Source organism: Microtus oregoni, unplaced genomic scaffold (assembly GCF_018167655.1).
Source record: "Microtus oregoni isolate MIOR12 unplaced genomic scaffold, Mior012 000035F_ref0000213, whole genome shotgun sequence".
In the NCBI taxonomy this organism is placed as follows: domain Eukaryota; kingdom Metazoa; phylum Chordata; class Mammalia; order Rodentia; family Cricetidae; genus Microtus; species Microtus oregoni.
Genome location: NW_024543094.1, coordinates 20,015,048 through 20,028,765, shown reverse-complemented (window position 1 = coordinate 20,028,765; position 13,718 = coordinate 20,015,048). Strand labels below are relative to the sequence as shown.

Below are 13,718 nucleotides of genomic sequence, written 5' to 3'. Positions count from 1 at the left end.
CTGTAGATCAGGCTGGCCTCGAATTCACAGAGATCTGCCTCCTTCAGCCTCTTGAGTGCTGGGATTAAAGGCATGCACCATCACTGCCTGGCTAAAATTAAAATTTTAAGTGGCATTGGTTTTATAAATAAAGGAGTACATTTCTTGGAAAGTTCAGAAACTGTTATCAGGACATTGCATTTGGAGGTATTTTAAATATAAAGTCACCTGCTGTCCCTCCCCACGCATTCCTAGCCAGCTTAGCTCCTTTTGTTTTGTGATGTGCAGTTCTGTTTGTCGCATAGATGCTAGTTGTGGTCCTTCCGCTTTCCCGCCTTTGAACATGTGTCTGTATTCCACCCTGGTTTGGGAGGCATATGGATATGTAAGTCTTCGTCCCTGGCCACTTCCATATCTTACACCTAGCTCTTCACTATTCAGTATGTGTGTTCAGAACTCTGATGACTATTACTTTAGGAAGAGAAGTCTTTAGAAAGAGTATTGATATCCGAATGTTCTTCACTGGCTCGGCTCCCCTTTGCCATGATCGTCAATGAGATGGACTCAGAGCTTTCCCTGTGTCTGTTGGCCATTATCTTGCAGAATGAGTAAATGAATTCAATGATGCTTAAATGATACTTGGAAATTCACAATTAACTTTACAAAATAATCCAATTTTTAAATGGTGCTAGCAAGTCCCAGACACCCTATGTTCATGGCCAGAAGGACATCACCTTCATTAACAGGAACTTCTCATAGTCCATCAAAATTTCTTTCCCGTAAAGTGACAGTTGAGTTCTATTAAATAAAAAGTGCCACAGAGCATCCTAGTCTCTGCCACTTATGAAAAGAATGATTCAGCTTGCAGTGACACTGTAAACAAGATTGTAGAATTTGGAAACGAGTTAGTGATGTAACTAGAACTCGATGGCAGTGGAGAAGGGGCTGGGGCCTCTCAAACATGAGGGTCAAGGCTGCATTTCTGGAATACACATAGGAATTGGTTTGATTTTTCTGTCTTTTTTTTTTTTTCCGGAACAACAGATTAACATTATAAAGGCACTTTGAAATTGGGGAACTGTAAGTGACCACATTTCATGTTAGTGACATTAGAAGAGCCAGCTTAATAATAGATGGTAATGAAATACGTCATTACAGGTAGACTGATACATCAGACAAGGCTTTAAGAACCTCTTACAAAGTAGACCAGACATCAGACAGGAGTTTCAAAATACACTACAAATGCTAAAAGAAGGTATACCTTAATTTTTTCCAAGCTCTACATTTAACTGTCACTAAATATGGCAACAAGGCCCCTACTCCTAGTACAAAATAAGCAAATTATTTTAATCAAATAGTTCAAAATTCCCATATACTACTTTTATTATTTAAAACTGTGTTCTGGCTTTGTTCTGTTGCTGTGACAAAATGCCTATCTAATTATAGATATATTATGAGTTCTTTTCCTAATTAAAAAAATAACTTATCCTGATAAAAATCGGATTCATAGTAACTTTCAGAAAACTGGAAAGCTTCCTTCCCACTTCAGAGACTACCCCGTGTCTTCCTGTAGTCTTTGTTAGGCTGTGAAAGTGGCATCTGCCTGCTTTGTAAGACATTTCATTTCCTTATTTCCTGATTTCTTACAAGGTCCGTAGAAACAAGCTTTGTCCTCAGTGTCCATATCGCCTGTGTCGCTCTTAGGGACTCAGGGCATACCTCTGCCAAATGCGCTGATCTTCGGTGACTCCAGCTTAGGGCACTTGACATGCAGCACCCGAGCATCTTTGTTGCAGCTTCCCTCAGGTGCCTTAAGACAGGCCGCCAAGAGAAGTCATTGTCATCATGTCCACGTCACTGCATCCTAGTTTTACGTCAGGTCGTTAGAAGAGGACCAGAGAGTGACCTCACACCTGAGCAGGAACACGCTAGGTCATAGAAGAGGACCAGAGAGTGACCTCACACCTGAGCAGGAACACGCTATGTCATAGAAGAGGACCAGAGAGTGACCTCACACCTGAGCAGGAACACTTGTTCTTTAAGCCCGCTGAGCTCACCCCCAAGTTATCTTCTCTCCTAAGAAGAATGGGTAGAAGCTTCCGGGTCCCACTGGGTGGGGTATTCGCTCTTTCTTCTGTGCACACCTGTCCTCTCTACCTGCCTGCCATCCGCTTATTTTATAGACTCACTCGTTGACTTTTAATGGGATAGAGGCAGCAGTTCCTTCCTCTGCACTCTTGGCTTCGTGAGGGAGGAGACAGGCTTTTGTTTTTCATCTTGACTTGTGCTTGAGTTCATTAGCATAATAGGTTTGGTGCTAAGTATTTTTCTGCCTTCTCATAACCAGCTTGGAATGAACGCATCAAAATATACTTGCGAATGTCTAATAAATTTATCTAATAAATTACTAATGAATTGCCAGCAAAAATAAAGTAGAAACCAAAATTGTTTGTAAATTTTAATATAGATCTCTTAAGCACCCCCTATACATCTTTCTTTGCCATGTTTATCTCTAAATGGTTTTAGTATATATGTTACAAATGATTTTTGGAAGTAGATGTTATTGAAGGTCCTACAGGATAACTATTTCTAGCTTTTCTTATTGTCAGTAGAGATAGAGAAATGTTCTCCTAACTTGAATCTTTGAGACTGAGCTATCTGGAGAAGTAGTAAAATGCTTTCTTCTTACACAGCAATCCCCAAACTATTTGGATTGCTGTTGTCACTGCCTGCCTCATATTTGAGAATGATTTTTGTGTACATTTAGTATGCATTATTCCTTATTCTTTCCCTTATGAGGTAGTGAACCAGCTGTATATTATTTAGAAAAGAGATAGATGGTTAATTTTATAAACTCTCACATGTAAAAATAGCAGTGAAGTAGCAAAAGTGATTAGATTAATTAAAATACCCATTTTTTTTTTTTTTTTGTATTTTCGAGGCAGGGTTTCTCCGTAGCTTTTGGTTCCTGTCCTGGAACTAGCTCTTGTAGACCAGGCTGGCCTCGAACTCACAGAGATCCGCCTGCCTCTGCCTCCCGAGTGCTGGGATTAAAAGCGTGCGCCACCACCACCCGGCCTTAAAATACCCATTTTAAAATGACAACAATCTGTAAAATGCCTATAAGTAGAAACAGAAAAGTTGTGGGAATTACATATATTGATTTACATAGGTGGAGCCATCCTTGCATCTCTGGGATGAAGCCAACTTAATCATGGTAGATGATTTTTTTTATGTGTTCTTAGATTCACTTTGCAGTTTGTCTTAGTTAAGGTTTTTATTGTTGTGAAGAGACACCATGACCACAACAACTCTTATAAAGAAAGACATTTAATGGGGACAGTTTCAGAGGTTAGTCCATTATCATCACGGTGGGACGTGGCAGCATGCAGGCAGGCATGGTGCTGGAGAAGCAGCTGAGAGACCTACATCTTACAGGCCACAGGGAAGTGGTCTGAGACACTGGGCAGTATCTTGAGCATATACGAGACCTCAAAGCCCATCCCCACAGTGACACTCTTTTTCCAACAATGTCATAGCTACTCCAACAAAACCACACCTCCTAGTAGTGCCACTTCCTATAAGCTTTTATGGGGGTCAGTTACATTCAGACTACCACATTCTACTCCCTGGCCCCCGTAAGCTTGTAACAGTATCAGAATGCATTCAGTCAAACTTCAGAAGTCCCCATAGTCTATCACAGTCTCAACAATGTTTAAAAATCCAAAGTTCAAAGTCTCTTCCTAGATTCATGTAATTTCTTAACTGTAATCCCCTATAAAATCAAAAAACTTATCACATACTTCCAACATACAGTGTCAAAGGATATACATTACCATTCTGAAATGTAGGGAAGGGAGCGTAGCGAGGAGATACTGGACCAAAGCAGGACTGAAAACCAGCTGGGCAAACTCAAAACTTCTCACTTCCATGTCTGATGTCAAAGCGCTCCTCCGAGCTCCAACTCCTTTCAGCTTTGTTGACTGCAACACAACTTCTTTCTCTTGGGCTGGTTCCATGCCATGTGAGCAGATCTCGGCGGGTATCCCACAGCTCTGATATTTCCAGCATCTTAGGGTCTCCAAGGTAATCCAGGTTTCAACTTCACAGCTTCACGAAATGACCTCTAGGCCTCTGCTCAGGGACACCCCTGACACAGGCTTGGCCTCAGAGGCGTTCCTTAGTTGTGGAGGCAAATCCCATAGCCCCTTTCTTCTACCCTTAATTCCAGAACCACATGGCCAAAGCTGCCAAGTTCTGCTGCTTACTAGGGCTTGAACACAGTCCCTCTTTAATTACATCCTCACTGACTTTCTGTTTTCAGTGGTTTCCTTCACTGCCTAGGCTTGGCCGTCATGAAACTGTACACCAGGCTGGCCTCAGACCCAGAGATCTGCCAGCCTCTGCCTTCCCAGTGCTGGGATTAAATGTGTGAACCACACCTGGCTCTAAACTTTTCTTTAGTTTCTTTCCACAAGTTGGAATCTTGGGATCTTGCCCTGAGGTCACCACTCCCTTTCTTCCACTTCCTAATCTGTTGATCTCCTTGAACACAGGACTTAGTTCCATTCCACTTTCTAGTGCTCCTTTTTTCCTCAAAACTTACTTTTTTGTAATTGTTACCACTAATATCCACATGACAGTCTATACTAGACTGTTTGAGAGTTCCTCTGCCGGTAGAATTAATCCAAAACTCTTCACTTTAGCCTCAGGCAGACTCTTTGGACAAGGGCAAAAAGCAGCCACATTTTTTTTTAACCAAAATATCATAAGAATGATCTGTAGGCCACATACTAATATTCTTCTCTGGAACCCCTTCAGCCAGGCTCCCACAGTTCATCAAATCACACTCAACATCATTGTCTCCCATGCTCCTACTAGTATAACCCACTAAGCAGCACTTAAAGGATTCCACTGCTTTTCTAGTCCACAATCCTAAAGTCCATATTTCTTCAAACAAAAGCATGGCCATTCCTATCAGCAATACTCCAGTCCCTGGTACCAACTTCTGTCTTAGGTAGGGTTTCTTTTGCTGTGAATAGACACCATGGACCTCAGCAACTCTTATGAAGAAAAATATTTAATTGGGCGGCTTACAGTTTCACAGGTGTAGTCCATTATCATCATGGGGGGACATGGTGGCAGACAAAGAGCTGGTTCAGAAGGAGTTGAGAGTGGAGGAGGAGTTACATCTTGATCCTGCAGGCAACAGGAGGTAAACTGAGACACAGGCGTGTCTTGAACATAGATGAGACCCCAAAGTCCGTTCCCACAGTGCCACTCCCTGTGAGCTTATGGGGGCCAATTACATTCGAACTACCACACAAGTGTTTTTTAAAGTAGATTTATTTTATTTTCTTCTAAGTGTTTTGCCTGTGTGAGTGTATATGTGTGTGTGTGTGCACATATATATATATATATGCACCACATGTGTGCAGTGCTTGTGAAAGCCAGGAGAGGGCCTCAGGTCCCCTGGAACTGGAGTTTCAGGCGGTGCTGGGAGGCAGGAAGAGCTCTTGACTGCCAAGCTTTCTCTCCAGCTCCAGTTTGCAGGTATTTTATTGATTTTATCTTCATCTCTGTTCGTCAGTGAGATTGATTTATAGATTTGTTTTTTTTCTTGTGTGTCTATCTGGTTTCACAGTTGGTATTATGCACCCTTCATAAAAGAAATCCAGACTCTGAGAGGAATTATACAAGGTGATATTTATTTTCTTAAATAAACTAGCTTTGACTGTTGTTCATTTTTTAAAAACGCACGGGGGAAATGAGGTTATCAGGGGATGATTAACAAAGCTTTTTGTGTGATAATTCTCCCCATGACAATATCTCAGAAGTAAAACATAAGCCTCTCTGTAGAGATGGTACTTTTTACATAATTTTATGTGTTAATAGGGACTTACACTTAATGATAGTCTTTTAAAAATTAATGGTAAGTGTGAACTAGGGTATTGCTAATGAAAGGATCCTTAATTAGGAAAAACTCACCTGAGGGCTAGGAAGTAGAGCTCTTGTTCAGCATATGTGACACGCTGGGTTTGATCCCCAGAATGATAAACAAAATAAACAAATAAATGAATAAAAACTACACTTTATATTTTGAGCTGCAGGAAACAACTTATCTCATTACCTAGAGGCTTAGGGGCAGTGCTGGGTAAAGCTGAAAAGCTTAGATGGGAATCATTTTGATTGTGTAGCCAAAACCTAGCGTGGGGGTTTGCACTCCATCCGCTTGCTCACAGCAGGCTGTCCCTGCAAAGGTCTCATTGACGACCCCCCCCCCTTAGTTTTTTCTGTGTTGTGCTCAGCGGACCAGGCAGTGACTTAAGAGTTACCCACATGTGGCGTTGACTGTCTAGATGATCTTCAGAAACAGTTACAACAAAACAATTTTTAGAACCCTAGTTATGATTTTTAATTAATAGTAATCAGGTAAGAAAGTTTTTGCTATGTAACTGGGCTGGAGTTTTGAATCTCCTTGCATTCAATTGATATCACTTATGTATGTCAAGTGACGTTGGTGCCCTTCACACTACCCCCTTCAACAATCCTGGCCATTCTTCTGAGAGAGCAGCCCTGGTCTGTCTAAGGAGCCTCAAGGACTTAGAACTATGGAGGGACAGCTTATAGATAGTGGTATTCCAAACAGTTCAAAGTTAAATGCCCCAAATGTTTAATATCACTGTATCACATGCTTTCCAGAAATGACTATTTAAACTCCACTTTAGTCCATGACTCCACACACATGCAGTCCAATCTGTTATTCAATAGGCTCTCTTATTTTCCACAGTTACTGCAAATAATTCACTTTATGGTAGAATTAATTTAAAAAAAAACTTTTGGAGTATAGGTTGGATACAATTCTCTTATCTTTGTCATATTTCTCTAGCTAATATACTATTTTAAAAATTTATTATTATTATTATTTGACCTCAAAAGATTTGAATTAGTATGGACATGGAGTTTATATCTGATTTATTCTTATTTTTTGATGCTAACTTTCATTGGTTATCAAAACTCCATAAAATACTAGCTTCAATTTGTGTAGACAGTTTTCCTAACCCACAGCTGCTCTCAAATTACCACTCAGAGACTTAATATTAATTACAGGTGCCCGGTCAATAGCTCAGGCTTATTACTTACTAGCTCGTACAATTGACTGGCTCTGTCACATGGTGGTACCTTTATTAGTACTGCACGTTCATTTCCTGCTCCCTCTGCATCTGGCTAGTGACTCCTCTGACTCTTCCCTTCTTTTTCCCATCATTCTCCTAGTTTGGTTGTCCTGCCCATAATTCATACCTGGTTACTGGCCAGTCAACTTTTTATTAAACCAATCCAAGTTGAAATTCTTCACAGTGTACAAAAGGATTATTCCACAGCAAATTCGCATATTCCTAGGGTGATGATTTCTCTTTGTACAGAAGCTATGACTTTTAAGTAAACTTACTTAACCTTCCACACCAGAGTGTCCGCTCTGACTCCAGAGTTCTTTTCTAGTTTGTGTTCTTCATAGAGAAATGTTTGGAAATAAAGTATCTAATCCCTACAATTCTCTGTTAAAATTTAGCATTTTAGATTCTTTGTAAAACTCTACTGGTGTTTTAAGAGAATCTGTTGGGTATTACTGATGCAAAGCATATTCAAAGTGAATTTCTAGTTAGACAATAGCACTCCTTCCATTTATTTCCTGGATTCCAGGGTAGGCCTTTTCCTGAAAATATTGAGAACGAATTCTCCGATGCTAGGGAAGAAAACAGAAGGTTGGTCCCTTCTCTAGTGAAAGAAACATTTCTAATACTTGCCAATGCATAAGATTAAATTTAACAAAAGCTCGAAAGCAAATACTGCATAGAGCTTATCTCCCCAAGTTGTTTGTAAATTAAATTCTTGATTAGATGTTAGGCAACAAGAGCCGGTTAATGAATGCTTTGCTTCAAGAATCCTTTTGGAAGATGAGTGACCAGCTGCTAATTTGCCTGTTTGTGTTTTTATATACAAATCTGCATAAAAAAGATATAACTATATAGCAGCCACAATATCACATTAGAAGCTTGGCTCTTGTCTGAATCATTGAGATGTTTCGCTGCATTTTTTTGTTTGGCTGGTTTTATTTTGGTGAGTTTTGGTTGTTACTGGACTTTAAAAGTAGAGCTTTGTGGTTTCATGCATGTTAGGCAAGCATTCTACCCCAAAGTTTCATCTGCAGCCTTCACCTAATTTTTGTTTGTATTTTCCTACCTTTTATGAGACTCAGTGACACATGGGTCATACTGAACCCCAGCAGTCCTGCATGGGCAGCCCTAAATTTCCAGTTCATTTCAGAGTGGTTGTCATATTTTGATGTTCATCTACATCTTCTAGAGTACTGGTTAAAAATCTCGGTCCTGGGGCTCGTTTTTAAGAGCAATTCAGCAGATGTGGGACACCCCTAGGTCTTGATTTTGAGCAGGTGACCAAGGGGATTCTGATTCTGGTTGTTTACAGCACACCAACGCCCCTGGAGCAGCGACACCCATGGCCAGGACTCTAATAGTCATTTTAGATGTCAGCAGCACATATCCCAAGAAACATAGTTCCCCAGCTGTCCTTAGGATGCCCAGTTTCCTGAAGCTTTTGATAACGTTATGTTCACAGCACTACTTCTTCCTTCTCTGAACTCAAGGATTCTCTTTTTTGTTGTTTTGCTTTGTTTGAGACAAAGTTTTATGCTATAGCCCTGACTGGCCTGGAACTACCTATGTAGACCAGGTAGGCCTCCAATTTACAGAGATCTGGATGCTTCTGTCCGGCTAGTACTGTGGCTTAAAGAGGATTTTTTTAAATCCTGTATTATACAAGGGTCCTGGCTTCAACACACTTGAAGTGACTCTCCAGAAGTGGACTAAACAACACTGTCATCAGCTTCACTACTTCACCAGGACAAAAGGAAAGTACTCCAGATCAGATGAAGGAATCAGTGAATACATACATTATTAGTCTTCCTGGTCTGAACATTACAGTCTTGAAGAAAATGCATTCTCCATCCTTGGCAGTCTGGTGACCGAGTTCCCTTGATTACATGTGCTGCACTTGTTCTGCCAACTTCTTCACCAAGCAGAGTGGTAGATTCTGTTGCTGTTCACACTTTGTAGAAGTTATGAGAGCAGCTTTCATAAACCTTATGACACCATCCACATGCATGAGAATTCCTTTAAAATACAAGCCTTTAATACCACGCTCTGTGAGCCAGGAGGGACGACTTAAAGATGAGGAAGATCCTAGCGCCTGACCGTAGGGAGCATTGCATTTGGTAGAGCTGTAGACATGTTAGCAATAACCAATAGCATAGACCCAGACTCCAAGCCGGAATGAAGTAAATGCAACATGCCCATTGCCTAAAGTGGAGGAAGCACAAAGGGCACAAACCTCACTAGATGACCTCACCAAGTAGGTGACTCTAAAACAGACCTTGAATGGTTAGCAACCTGTCAAATGCAAAGAAATTGGGCAAAGTTAGCTATGGAGTGTGTTTAATAAAGCTTAAATTTAATAACATGAAATGAAAGCCTTTTGCCTCCAGAACTAGTTAATGCTTATTCTAGTTATTGAACTAGAGTCCTCAGAAATCGGTTTACTGTAAATTATTTAGCTTCAGAAACATAAGACCAATGAGGTGAACTCAGACATAGTTGACCCACAAAAGTTTTCGTTGAGTGGGCCTTTTGAATTTTGCAGCTTAAAGTTACTCAGGCACCATCTCATACCTAGTGAATCAGGCTCCCTGAGACTGGGGCTGCAGTGAGTCTCAGGGTGTGTCCTGCTCCATCCCTGGATGTAGCTACAAATACTCTCCATTCCGCCCCACTACAAATACTCTCCATTCTGCCTGTCCCCTGGACAGGTTTCTCTTCACCTCCCTGGTCCCTCTCACTAGCTCCTGTAGCCGTTCATGAAGTAAGCACTCTATGACTTAATAATAATTACATACATTTTAGCCTATTAGCTTAGGCTTCTTATTAACTAACTCTAACATCTCAACCCATTTCTGTTATTTTGTATTTTACTATGAGGCTCATGGTTTGTTACCTCACATCTTGCTTCTTGGGTGGCTACATAGTGTCTGCCTGACTCTGCCTTCTTTCTCCCTGCATGCAGTTTAGTTTTCCCACCTAGCTCTATTCTTCCCTGTTATAGGCCAAAGTAGCTTCTTTATTAACTAATGGTAATAAAACATATTCATAGCATACAGAGGGGAAATCCCACATCAACTGGTCTTCTGTAAGCCCAAAGGGACTCTCATCGTCCCTAGAATTATTGGTCCATCTGTTTCCCATGTACGGAGCAACTGGGGATGTGGAGCAACTTAACAAGCTGGTAGTGATTCTTGATTTTTCTTCAGCCTTTCATGGATGGGTAGAAACCATTTTGGGGTTAATATCCAAAATCTCAATTGTAATTCCCAGTTGCTGAATTCTTACCAAGCCTGCATTTTAACACTACTGTTAGGTTCCCAGAGACAACCTCCTGTCAAGAGAAGTTTCTGTCAATTAAACAGGGTCACTGAGACGTGGCTGCATTGCATAGCATGATGGGCACCATTGGTCTTGTTGGCATTGCCAGTCTGTGTATTTATCATGAAGGTTTCCCATCAGGTGAGAGCAGTGTCTTGAAGAAGGACACTTCTCTTATCTGCATAGGGATACCATACAGGTTAGATGTGGTCCGACACAATGAACAGCAGGTATTCCCCACACAGCCAACCTTCTCAGCTTGCTGAGATGTTCCCAGCAGAATTGTATAGTAAGTCCTGAATTGGTCAGTCACATTCCTTGTAGCTTTTTCTGGGACCTGCAAAAAAGAAAAAAAAATATTTTCAGTTCAGTTCCATAAGCTAGTGTTGACAGGATCATACAACATATGCATCAAAAATATATTCATTAGAAAATTGGTATTTGCTAATTTTTTTCTGACTTAAAAGTCTATATACAAATGATCATGGGACATGTGTTGTCTTTATAGCATTACAGACTAATGGTAAATCCACAGAAAAACTACAGTTGTATGTAAGCTTTGAATAAGAAAACCTTTTAAAATACAATTATTTAAAATGGAACCAAAATTGTCATTGACTTGGGGCCGCCCCTAAAACACATCTTTCTGTAAGAAGAAGCTTGGCTGTGTCCATCTTGCTAAATGCCACCGTAGAAGAGAAGGCTGCTTCCTTTTGCAATGACTCTGGGTGTCGCATCTCTCCACTGCTCCCTACAGTTTTCTGCAAACACAACTTCCAGACTGTGCTTGCTGGAACATGCTGCATGCTTGCATGCTGCTCTGCCTTCGCTCATAGTAGTTCTCAGAAACCTTTTCATACTCAGTCTTAACAGCTTCCTATCTACCCCATTCCTTGGATGGGAGCAAATCCAATATTTAAGTGCCTCCCTCCCTTGTCCTTCTGTAGCCTAATGTGGTATGGGAGGTCCTTCTGTCTATGTGTTGCTTTTATTGATTAATGAATAAGGAAACTGCCTTGGCCTATTGAGAGGGCAGAGCTTAGATAGGCAGGGAAAGCTAGGCTGAATGCTGGGAAAAAAAGGCAGAGTCATGGAGCTGCTGGAGATAGACGTGCTGAAACTTTGCTGGTAGGCCACGACCTCGTGGAGATATACAGATTAATAGAAATGGGTTAAATTAATGTGAGGGTTAGCCAATAAGAAGCTAGAGCTAATGGGCCAAGCAGTGTTTTAATTAATATAGTTTCTGTGTGGTTATTTTGGTTCTGGGTGGCCTGGACGAACAAGCGGGCTCTGTTCTTACACTCATGTACCATGTTGAATTAGTTTAGTTAGGTACAACTAAATAGGACCACACCCCAGTGAGACCTGTGGACAGAGGCAAGTTAGCCAGCTGACAGCCCAGCATAAGACACACAGGACATTGTGACCTAACCATAGTGTTTAGGGCCCGCCTCAACCTCTGACGTAGCCATCCTCTTCAGTGTGGCCCGAGTCCTCTAGTCCTAGTACCTGCTTCAGCCACGCACTGACACGGTCTACCCTGCAGGCTTGAGAACTCAGAATCACGTTTAGTGCCTCTGTCTGTTTGCAACTTATCCTGCTTCCCGACCCAGCCCTGCTCACTCTTTTTGTCCTTTGTCTCATATTCGCTTTTATTTTTCAGTTTGCCGACCCCCCTCTCTCTGTACATCACCGTGTTCTCAAACGTCCCCTCAAAATCTCAGCATATGCCCTTACTCTCTTTTATACTGCATACTAACAGTCAAGTGATATTTGTAAAATCAAATTTTGTGGTGTCATTTTCCATACTTAGCTTTTATTTACTGACTAAATCAAGTCCAGTCCAGTCTGTGGTCTTTTCTAGCTTGCCCAAAACTTGATTTCTCTCTCATTGTAACGGTATTTTCCAGTACTTCCTACAGGGAGAGCCACCTGAGCTCGGGCACCGTCCCTCAGACACTGTGCACTCTTAGACTTTTACGCTGGATTTACACTCTCTCTCTCTCTCTCAGGGTCTCTCAGTTCTTTCTGGAGAGATCCAAGTCATTGTTCCTGGCCAGGCCCCACCATTATCATCATGTCACCTGTGAGACTTTCTCGAGATGCCCATCTCCGCTGTTTGCTTCTTTCTCTAAATCCTCGGAGTAGTCGTTGCCTATATGGTGCAACCATAAGTCTTAACCCTTTGCTTTGCTCTTCATAGTTTGTGTGGAAGATGGCCTACATTGGAGCAGTTTAGGAATAAAATCATGCTGTTATAATTTCATTGGGAAAACAAATAAATGAGGACCTGTGGTCATACTTTTGATGTTTGGCATGTAGTCTTCCCAATAAAACTGTAAGTTCCTATGGGCAGAGAGAGAGTATGTTATTTATTACTTTTTATATTCTCTGATGCTTGAAACTATGCCACTTGTATAGAAAATGCCCAGTAAACTCAGGAAGGAAGGAAAGAACCAAGCTGTCAATTTATCTTCACTCAGAGAGTAGTTTTTAAACACAGGCTGGAGAGATGGCTCAGTTGATAGCCTTTTTTCTGCGAGAATGGGTGGAAGATAAGTGTAGAGGCTAAAAGAAATAATGGCAACAGATCAAATGATGTAATGTTGTAAATCTTATTGATAAAAACATCAAGGTAATCCAAATACAAAACCAAATTTGTTTCCAGTAAGGGCTCTGAAAACACGTGTTACTCTCTGAGAGCGAAGAACGAGCTTCATCATATGCAAGAAACAGTCTATTCTCATTTGCACTGCAAAGAGTCATCTTGAAAAGGTAAAATACAGTAAATTTACTGAAGGGTTTAAGTTTGAGTAAATCCACAGTCAGGTTTAACTTGTTACTTCCTGTCTTTTCTATGTCAAAACCTCTTAGTATATTGTTGCACATACCCAGCCATGTGTTTGCCTTAGTGCTCATCATCACAGCAAACCTCAGAGACAGGGTATCAGATGGAAAAGGGTGGGAACTTGACTGTAAGGCTCAAAATATGAACTCAAAATTTTCCTAAAGCCAATCTCAATTAGAAAAAAAAAAACAAAAAGGAAAAAAAATTCCACCAAAGAGACCCAGCATCTTTGCTTTAACATCCACTGTGCAGAGATGGGGTACAGACATGTGTGCACATTCGTCTGTCCTGGGGGACAGTGTTTTATTCTTCCAGCCTGGTCACCTCTACAGGAGAGAAAGAGAGAGAGAGAGAGAGAGAGAGAGAGAGAGAGAGAGAGAGAAAGTTTTATTGGC

General features: G+C 41.1%; 1 protein-coding gene across 2 annotated transcripts in view; it reads left to right on the top strand.

Annotated features, from left to right (window-relative positions):
• The window catches only part of Bend7 (BEN domain containing 7), an 81,942-nt gene that overhangs the window by 43,700 nt on the left and 24,524 nt on the right, over window positions 1-13,718 (top strand). The gene's annotated exons all lie outside the window — the stretch shown is intronic.